The sequence below is a fragment of the Apodemus sylvaticus genome, chromosome 18 (assembly GCF_947179515.1).
Source record: "Apodemus sylvaticus chromosome 18, mApoSyl1.1, whole genome shotgun sequence".
Lineage (NCBI taxonomy): Eukaryota > Metazoa > Chordata > Mammalia > Rodentia > Muridae > Apodemus > Apodemus sylvaticus.
In genome coordinates this window covers 69,485,964-69,496,583 of record NC_067489.1, presented here as the reverse complement: position 1 = coordinate 69,496,583, position 10,620 = coordinate 69,485,964, and positions in this window count along the sequence as shown.

Genomic DNA, 10,620 nt, shown 5'->3' with positions numbered 1-10,620 from the left:
GCACCCATATGGAGACAACTGTCTCTAAGTCCAGTTCAGGGAACCTGGTGCCCTCTTTTAGCCTCTGAGGGTGCTGTGTGTATCTGGCACACTTCCACATATATGGGCAGAAATCCATAGCCATAAAAATAAATTAGAGATGGAAAGAATATTCATTTATCTGTGAGTGTGCTAGGTACATATGTACGTGGATTGCCCAGAGAGGCCAGAAGACATTGTTGGATGACCCAGGCAACCAGAGTTGCAGGACTGTGAGCCAGAACAGGCCCCGAGAGCCAAACTCGGGTCCACTGTGAGAACAGAATGTGCTCCTAACTACCGGCCTGGCTCCCCAACCCCATAAAAATGAACCCATTTTTAAAAAGTTGGCGTCTGCAGGGAGTGGTGGTGTGTAACTTTATTTTTTCAAGATCCATTATTAATGACGGTTCTTAAACTTAACCTCCCTTTTAGCCCGCCGCCCACCAGAGGTAAAGGAAATGGAAGGACACAAGGGAAGTGTCCTTTCATTTTAGAAATGGTTCTTCAGACCAACTCCCATCTGTGTTGTCTGGAAATCAGTAGTTCAGTTCACAGCTAAACAGAGGCCACTTGATACACTTGCAAACACCTCACGGAAACACCAGCAGTTCAGTTTGGTAGAGTTGGGACAGCAAACAGGAATCAGCAGCGGTGGCACTACCTAGGAGAGACAGCCAGGCCTCAGCCTCTGCGTGAAGGACCAGGAAAAGTTCTCCACTGTGCCTCTCTCAGCAAAGTGAATATCAGCGAAGACAAGAGACCAGCAAGCACTGCACCGGAAGCTCTGCTCGCAAGCCCAGCCCATCACTGTCTGTGGAGTCCTATTTTATTATTGTTGTTTTGTTTTTTGTTTTGTTTTTTTTCAAGACAGGGTTTCTCTGTGTAGCCCTGGCTGTCCTGGAACTCACCCTGTAGACCAGGCTGGCCTCAAAAAACAGAATCTCAGAAAAACACCTGCCTCTGCATCCAGAGTGCTGGGATTAGCGGCGTGCGCCCCACCTCCCGGCTTTGTGGAGTCCTGTTCATACTCCCTTTGAGCATCACGTGTCCTCCATGGGTCCTGCCTCAGCACATACTTCTGTCTCAGCAACTTCTTGTTGTTGCTGTTGTTGTTGTTGTTGTTGTTGTTGCTGTTGTTGAGTTTCTCTCTGTGGAGTCCCCACAAATGGGGCTCAGCTACGCATTGCAAGGCGGACCCATACACGCGTGTAGTTATCAGAGTCCTTCGTCATGTGTCCTTTCGCCTGCTGGCTTTAGAAGAACACCCTTTCACCTGTGTCTGCTTCAGCCAAAAGTTCCTTCATGAGTCTGCCTTAGCGAAACACCGTCCAACACAGCTGCCCTTCTGAAGAACCCTTAAGTTTCTACTTGAGCAGCACACACCTTTGATCCCGGCATTCAGGAGACAGAGCCTTGTGGATCTCTTTGAGCTCAAGCTTAGCTTGGTCTATAAAGTGAATTCTAGAACAGCCAGGGCTACACAGAGAAGCCCTGTCTCAAAAAACCCTGTCTCTGTCTCTCACACACAGACACAGACACAGATACAGACACACACACACACACACACACACACACACACACACACACACACACACGACATCTGCCTCTGGACTCTGGCCCCACATTGCAAAGAAAAAAAGTTCCCAGTGCAGGAAGTTTACCTCCTTTTTCCCTCCTGCCCGAGATGACATGGGAAAATGCCAGAGAACATGACAGGCTCTAGAACTACAAAGTGTTCTTTTGTTGTTACTGCTTTACATTGTTTTGAGACAGTGTCTCTCTACATAGCCTGGCTGTCCTGAATCTCACTGTGAAGGCCAGGCTGGCCTTGAACTTACTAAGCAATTCTGCTTCTGCCTCCTGAGCGAGGCACTAAAGTGTGTGCCAGCACTCGGCCTGCTGTCTGGTTTGAAGTTTGTTTTCCCTTTCATTTATTTGGTGCAAAGGTCAGAGGACAGCTAGCATGCGAGGCCTGGGAACTGGGCTCAGGTAGGCAGGCTGGGTAAAACCCTTACCCACTGGCCATTTTAAAAAGTTATTACATTTATTTATTCATTCATCTTTACAGTTACACTGTGGTAAGACACAAAATAAGAAAAATGCTAAAGGTATGGAGTTGGGGGATTCTTTAAGGCAACCAGAGAAAAAACATACATGACCTTCAAAATTCAGACAGACAGGCTTTTCAAAGAAGCGGGAGAGAGTTGAGTGACATTTCCAGCCAACTTGGGGAAAGCCCCGGCCCCAGTTACGTACTTAAGTGTCCCAGACAGACAGCCTCCTGTGGCAGGCGCCTGCCCAGCATGCACAGGACTCTCTGGACTGTGGCTTCAGCACTATAAAAGTAAAAACTGCCAGGTGGTGGTGGCGCACGCCTTTAATCCCAGCACTTGGGAGGCAGAGGCAGGTGGATTTCTGAGTTGGAGACCAGCCTGGTCTACAGAGTGAGTTCCAGGACAGCCAGGGCTACACAGAGAAACCCTGTCTTGAAAAACCAAAAAACAAAACAAAACAAAACAAAACCATGGCTGGTGTCCAGGTGCTTGGGGGGGGCATACATGCCCCCCCAAAGCACAAAATGAGCACATTTGGCATGACCTAAGGCGACTTTTAATAAGATTGTAATTTCAATCATCTCCCTCTCTTGACATCTTACTAGCACCCTCAGAGGGAAAACCTCACCTGTCAGTGCAGCCCCTGTCCCCACATTGCCCTGCACTCCTTTGCCCCAGGACATAGCTCCTTCTTGACCTTCCCTGTCACTCCAGCTTGTCTCACACACACAGCTGTCCCTGGTTCCACAGTTGCCTGTGTCCCCAAGGTCTGTCTACCTGCCCAGGACTTGTCACTGTCCTGTCTCCAAGGAGAAGGGTATATTCTCTTTGGGGAGTGCAGACTTCCCTGGCACTCTTCCAACTGTGACCACTAGAGGGCACACTCGGGTTAGAAATAGCTGTCCACAACAGACAAGGAGGCAGGCCAAGCTGGAGCCCCAGGGCCTGCAGACTTTACATTTTGTCTGCAACCGAGTGTGTGAAGCATGTGCAAGCCTACGAACGGTTGTGTGAACCAAACCCCATCCCCTGCAAAAGCCGCCGGTCCTCTTGACTACTGAGTCCCCTTTCAGGTCTTTGTTAATTTTGAGACAGGGTTAGCCTCACATTTTGTATGTAGCCAAGAATGACCTTGAACCAGGGTCCTCTTATTTCCACCTAAGAAACTCTGGAGTTGTCGAGTTGCAGGTGTTTGCCGCTGTTCCCAGTTTATCCAGATCACTAGTTTACCCTGGCCTCCGCGCAGGCCAGGCAAGAACTCAGCCGAGTGAGTTATAGCCCAGCCCACAGGGCACACGGGGCACTAAGCCACATTTATATTTTTAAATAGAAATTCAGGTACCATGTAGCTGATTATTTAGTTTTAGTTATTTGGGGCGGTGGTTCTCAACCCTCTTAAAGCTGTGACCCTTAAATACAGTCCATCACGATCTGGTGTCCCCGACTTTTCATTGCTTTTTCATAACTGTATTTTTTGTTACTGTTATGAATCATAACATAATATTTTTGGAGTTGGAGGTTCACCAAAGGGGTTGGGATCCACAGACTGAGAACCACTGACTTAAGACACGCTCTCAGGTGTGGCCATCATCCTCACCTCCTCTGAGGCTCACTCTGAGGACTCTCCTGCCTCTGCTCCTGGCTGCAGGAGTGTCAGAGACAGTGTGCTGGTCCCTGGGTCCTGGGGTCCGGCCTCAGGTTGTCTCTCCAGCACAGCAAGCTTACTCACTGAGCAGCCTCCCAGGCCCATGGATTGGTTTTTGAAAGGAATGATTCGGTGTCATTCAAAACAGTGGCTATACTGTGTAGCCTCTCTTCCTACCCAGCCCCCATCAGCCCTCTAGGCTAGCCCCACGCACTTCCCCTGCACCCTGCAAGCCACCAAATTGCTAGGGTCTGAATGGAGTGGCCTGGTCTCACCTCATATCAATGAGGTCACATACTCTGGCCCTCCCAGATCTGGCTCTGTCCCACCCTCACTACGCACAGGTTGACACTTCGTCCTTTGTACCCTGAACATGTCTGGCCACTCATCTGCGGACAGGTGCGTAGGCCATTCCCGCCTCTGAGACGCTGCACTCACACTGCGGCGCCCGTCACAGAGAACGGTTTGCACATGCATCGGTCTTAAGTTCTCTTAAGCATATTTCCCGAGTAGTGGGATGGTTGGTACATGCTGTAATTCTATTTCGTTCCCTGAGGAATTCTGCTGTTTTCATTATAATACCCTTTCTCTTGGCAAAATAGGAAGGTAGCATCATGGAATTTCTTGCAAGCTCCTTGCAAGTCGCACACGCTTTCTCCTGCCTACCCCGGGGTAGAGCTCCTGCTCAGCACGCAGAAGCTATACCTGCCCCATGCCATCCCCCGCCCTTCCCCACTAGCCTGGGAGTGGAGACTAGGCTGTCTCCCAGCCTCTCACTGAGGGAGTCTAGGCAGGAACTCTACCCTTGAGCCACACCAGCTCAAGTGTCCCTTAAATGTGCACCCTGACCCCTGCTCATCACTGCACATGCCCAGACCCACACGAACCATTCCCATAAGCCTTTGATGTGGGCCATCCTCCCCATGGAGAAAGTTTATGATTCTGTCAGGTAACAGCACTAGCTGGAGGGCTGGGGAGATGACTCAAGAGATTAAGAGCACTGGCTGCTCTTCCAGAAGACCCAGGTTCAATTTCCAGCAACCACATAGCAGCTCACAACTGTCTGTAGCTCCAGTTCCAGGAGATGGGACACCCTCACACTGACATACATGCAGGAAAACACACACACACACACACACACCACCACCACCACCACCACCACCACTACACATAAAATAAAAAAAAACACTAGCTAGTTTGAGTTCCTTTAAGAATTTATCTGGACAAGTGTGGTGGCATATGCCTTTAATCATAGCACTCAGGAGGCATAGATACACAGATCTCTGTGAGTTCAAGGCCAGCCTGGTCTATAAAGGGAGTCCAGTACACTCAGGGCTACACAGAGAAACCCTGTCTCAAGCCCCCTGGTCCCCCCCCAAAAGATTTTACTTTATTTATTTATTTATTCATTTATTTTTTGTGTTTCGAGACAGGGTTTCTCTGTGTAGCCCTGGCTGTCCTGGAACTCACTCTGGAGACCAGGCTGGCCTCGAACTCAGAAATCTGCCTGCCTCTGCCTCCCAAGTGCTGGGATTAAAGGCGTGGGCCACCACCGCCAGCTAAGATTTTACTTTATTATTTGTTTGCTTGTATGCATATGAGAGCCCAAAGAGGCCATGAGATCCTGTCAGGTTCCTGAAGCTGGAGCTTCAGGCAGTTGCGAGCGGTCCTCCATGGGCATTGGGAAGCTCTCAGGGTCTCTGAGGGAGCAGTGTGCACCCTTAACCACTCTGCCATCTCTGCAACTGCTGTTACTCTTGTGACTTGTGTCTTTGACCTTCAGTATCAGCAGTGTCAGCAGATTCACCAGGTGATGTTCCTACCTAAGTGCTTTTGTGCAGAGTTTGGCCTGCTCTCCCGCTAATCTGTGTGCAGTGGCCTGCTTCCCTGTTTGTCCTTATCACGCATTATTCTACCTGAGCTCTTGGGCACAAAGCCGGTTCCAGCATGCACTGTGGCAGAGGTGTAGTTAGTGTCCAGCAGAGATGCTGGGTTATAGGTGAATCCTGAGCTCAGGTTAATGGCTGCTGTAGTTCTCCTAGCTGGTAAGCGCTTCTTCCACAGCAGTGGGGAGAAGGCTCCCGTTGCTCTGTACCCTTTCCAGCACTTAGTGATGTCAGGCTGTGCTGCAGCCCTGCCAGCGGCACCAGCTCACACAGGTTACAAGCACTTTGCAGTCTAGGCTCTGTGCCCACTGCTGTTCCTTAGAGGAGAAACTCAGTGGGAACTGACCACATCTGTCTCCTTGAACCAACTCCCGAGGCTTAATGGCCACTTTTACCTCTGTGCCCTAAAGTTTTAGATTTGCATGTGTGAATTATGCATACTGAATTCCATTCTGATGTTTTCATACAAGCATGGGATGGATTTTGATTGGATTCTTTCCCCATTGTCTCCTGTCCCACTCCCACACCCACTGATCTCTTCTCTTCCCAACTGCTGCTCCTCCTGCTGCTCTTCCTCCTCCTCCTGCTGCTCCTCCTCCTGCTCCTCCTTCTCCTGCTCCTTCTCCTGCTCCTCCTCCTCTTCCTCCTCCAGCTGCTGCTCCTCCTCCTGTTCCTCCTTCTCCTGCTCCTTCTCCTCCTGCTCCTCCTCCTGCTCCTCCTCCTCTTCCTCCTCCTGCTGCTGCTCCTCCTCCTGCTCCTCCTTCTCCTGCTCCTTCTCCTGCTCCTCCTCCTGCTCCTCCTCCTCTTCCTCCTCCTGCTGCTGCTCCTCCTCCTGCTCCTCCTTCTCCTGCTCCTTCTTCTCCTGCTCCTTCTCCTGCTCCTCCTCTTCCTCCTCCTGCTCCTCCTCCTGCTCCTCCTCTTCTTCCTCCTCTTGCTGCTGCTGCTCCTCCTCCTGCTGCTCCTCTTCTTCCTCCTCCTCCTGCTGCTTCTCCTCTTCTTGATCACTCAATAAGTTTCATGATGGCTGCTTACAGCAGCATGCAGGGTGTGCTATAGATGTGCTCAAGGTAGCCGGTGGCTACACCACTGAAGAAAATCTCTGCCAAGAGGCAAGCGAGGCGAGTCGTCACGAGCACTTGCCGGGCAAGCACGCGCACCCATGATCTTTGAGCTGAATACCCATGTAACAAACTGGGAGTCCCACAAGCGCCTGTAACCCCAGCATCAAGGAGGGCAAGAGGGTCGGTGGGGCTTGCTGACTGACAGCGTGCCCCCAAATAAAAACAGTCAAGGTTCAGGAAGTAGCCCCCTCAGAGGCGTAAGGCAAAGGTGGTGATAGGGAACGACCTTTGCTGTGCTTCTGCGGCCTCCGTGTGCACGCAGCTGCACATATCTAAGCACTCACACACAGATGCTGAGTCCGGCCCCTTCCTGCACAGGTTCCGCCCCTGACTCCGCCCATTGACCCCGCCCCATGGCTCCGCCCCTTGACTCTTCTTGCCCTCTTGTCTTCCACCCAAGCTGCTTCCAAGAGAGTCAGGCTGCACCTGGGACAGCTTCCCGGAAGGCCTGGCTGCAGCAGCCGAACCACGGGAAGGATTTGTGGGAGGTCACATGGCCAAGCTCGCAGTCCTTCCACGTCCATCCCCGCTGCCTAGGAGGGAGAGCGAGGCACCAGGGTGATGGAGCCCGCAGCACCTGACTGCCACCCTGACTCCGCTGCTGAGCCTCCATACTGGGAAATGGGCTCGGAAGGGCCAGAGCTGTGATGGGATTGAGAAAAGCACGCAGGAAGTCAGCCGAAATCTCCAGCCGAAAGAATTCCTCCATGGCTTTGTAGATTCTGCCCTGAGCCCATCCCTGTTACACACTGGAAAATCCATACTCAGTGGGCTGGGATGGCTTGCTGGCGAGAGGGCTTTCTATGGGCGCAGGAGGACCTGAGTTCAGATCCCAGAGCCCTTGTAAAATTCTGGCCATGGCTGTGAGCCTGTGACCCAGCAGCTGGGCTTGCTGGATGCCAGTCCGGCCCCCAGGTTCGGTGGGACTCTGGCTGGAGGATAAGGTGGAGAGTGAGGGAAGATCCAGGGCCCCCACGTGCACGCACCGCTCACACGTGTAGACCCGTGGCCCCCACGTACACACACCGCCCACACATGTAGATCCAGGGCCCCCACGTGCACGCTCCACTCACATGTGTAGACCTGTGGCCCCCCCACGTGCACGCACCGCTCACACGTGTACACCGAGACAAAGAAAATGTAAATAAGTCAATATACATATAAATATGTGCATGGTTCTGGGGAGCTGAGGCAAACTATGTAGCCTAGGTTGGCCACAAACTTGAATAGTGTCATGGCGCTACAATTACAGGTGTGTGTCATCACACACAGCTTTAATTTTTTTTAATAAGGGTCTCATGCAGTTGGAGTGCCACGTGGTAGAGGGTGACGTGAATTCCTGATCCCCTGCCTCACTTCCTCAACGCAGAGGTGACAGGTGACTGCCACCATAACTAGTTTATGTGGTGCCAGGAATGAACCCAGGGCATCGTGCATATCAACTAAGCTACAAGCACCCTAAGAACTAAGCTACGGCCTCAGCCCCTCAAACCATTTTAATTGATTTTAGATCCGAATGGCATACATGGGTGAAATGTACAACTCTTACTTGTACTAAGTTCCAAGCACTCTGTCTACCCAGAAGGAAAGCCCATATCCAACAGCGATCTTGACCCACTCCCTCCCTCAGCCCCTGCAGCCTGTGTCAGTCTGGATTGATCTGGGCTTATATGGCCCCACGTGGGATCCATGTGGGATTAGTGGGATCCCACATGGTGGGGCCTTTTGTGCCTGGCTGGGCCACTCAGTGTCTCATCCTCAGGGTCTGTCCTCGTGGCAATGTGTGTCAGAACTCTGCTCCTTTTCAAGGCTGAATAATATTCCACAGTGTAGATGGGTCCCATTGTGCTGGCCATGAACCTCCACTGACACACACTTGTTTAAACATTTATCTTTTTTACTGTGTGTGTGTGTGTGTGTGTGTGTGTGAGTGAGTGAGTGTGAAGACAGTTTGCAGGAGTCTTTCCTTCCCCAGGTGGGTCCTTTGATACCAGTGCCCTGTCCCGGGCCATACACACAGGTGCCCTGCAGGGTTTTATGAGCTGCAGGGACTGAGAAGATGAAATGCCCCTGTTTTTAGTAAAGGCTGTTGCTGTACCACTCCTGCATGACTTAAATGTTTCAGTGAATTCGTGAATTCCTTTCTGGTCACCCAGACATGCAAACATGCGCACGCACACACATACAGGTAGACGTGTTGAGTGCCATTTATGTATTTGTAATAAAAACACTTTTTAAGGGCCAGATGTGCTGAAACAGACCTTCAGTCCCAGCACTGGGGAGGTAGAGACATAGGCAGAAGCAGGAGGATCTCTATGAGTTCGAGGCTAGCCTGGACCACAAATCAAGAGCAGGGACAACCAAGGCTATACACAGTTGTGTCTATAAAAAGAGAAAGAGAGAGAGAGGGAAAAAACAGTTTTTAAAATAAAAGAACAATATTTTGAGTCTGATGATGTTGCCTCTGCCGGCACTGGGGAAGCTGAGGCAGGAGACTTGACTTCAGGCCAGCTTGGGCCACAGAACAAGGCCCTAGGTCAAAACCACAACCACAACAATAGCAAAGGAATTCTCCAGAAGTTTGTCTTGGTCAGTGAGGGCTGAGGGGGGCGGGAACAGATTTCCAGGGGGCGAGAGGGGTCAGAGGGTGCTTGCTGCCAAGCCTTAGGACCAGGACCCACATGGTGAAGAAGACAACTGAGTCCCCCACGTGGCCCTGGGACTTCTCCATGTGCACTGTGACCTGTGACGTGTGCACGTGCACTCACACGAATTTTAAAAACTAAAAAAAAAAAAAAAAAAAAAAAAAAAAGAACTTTAAAGAATGAGACTTTCCGACTTAAAGCTCCGCCTTATAACCTCCATTTCCCTCCTCTGGGGAATGGGACAGTAGACGGCTGACTCTGAGCGCTCGCACTCGCGAGCCCCTTCACCCCCTCCGAGGAGGTTCTGTGACGTTCTCGCCCTCGCCGTGGTGGCAGAGCCCTGAGGCTGCAGGGCCGGGGACATCTGCGTCCCCCCAGACTTGAGGCCCCGTGATGGACACCGAGGGTTGGAGAGTGCCGAAAGCAGGGACATCAGGGGCTCAGCTCCACGGCCACGTGACTCCGAATACAGCGTCCTCTCCCCAAATCTGTGCGCGAGCACACAGTGCCCAGCCACAGTCATCTAGGCCCTGCCCCCTCCCCGTCCGCACAGGCTCTGCCAGGGCCAGGACAGCCTGTCCCATGAGTGTCCCCCAGGTCACAGATAAGGCTGCCAGTGGGCTATCAGCAGGAAACATCTTAGCAAGCAGGAAACCGCGACGTGAGCCAGCTGCGCCCGCGCCGGGCTCAGCCTATCCCTGGCCTGATATTTTGGGAGCCGCTATTTAAGCCCGACACAGCTCCTACCATGAGCTGGACTGGTCTTGGGGGGTTGGAGGGAGGCTCCATTTCCAAATCCCTCACAAGCCTAAGACCAGAGATATGAGGATCGGATCACAGAGACCTCCTAGAGAGTCGCAGCCTCCTCTCTGGCGGCCCGAGCAGAGGCTTCACCTCTCTGGGCCGGTTTCCCCCTTCACAGCTTGGACTGTGTCCTAAATGAAAAGCCAAGTGGGAGGCCAGGGCAGAGCCATGTTCAAGCGAAGTCAGGCCGGAGCCGGAGAGCACAGCGACGGGGAGCCCTGGGAGCACCGACTGCTCCTGCAGAGGACCTGGGCTCAGTTCCCAGCACACACACACACACACACACACACACACACACACACACACACACACACGGCACCCTCACAATTATTTGTGACTCTGCTCCAGCAGATCTGACCCCCTCTAAGCTGTCATACATGCTTGCAGTGCACATACATGCAGGCAAACACACATACACACATACACACATATGCACACACACAA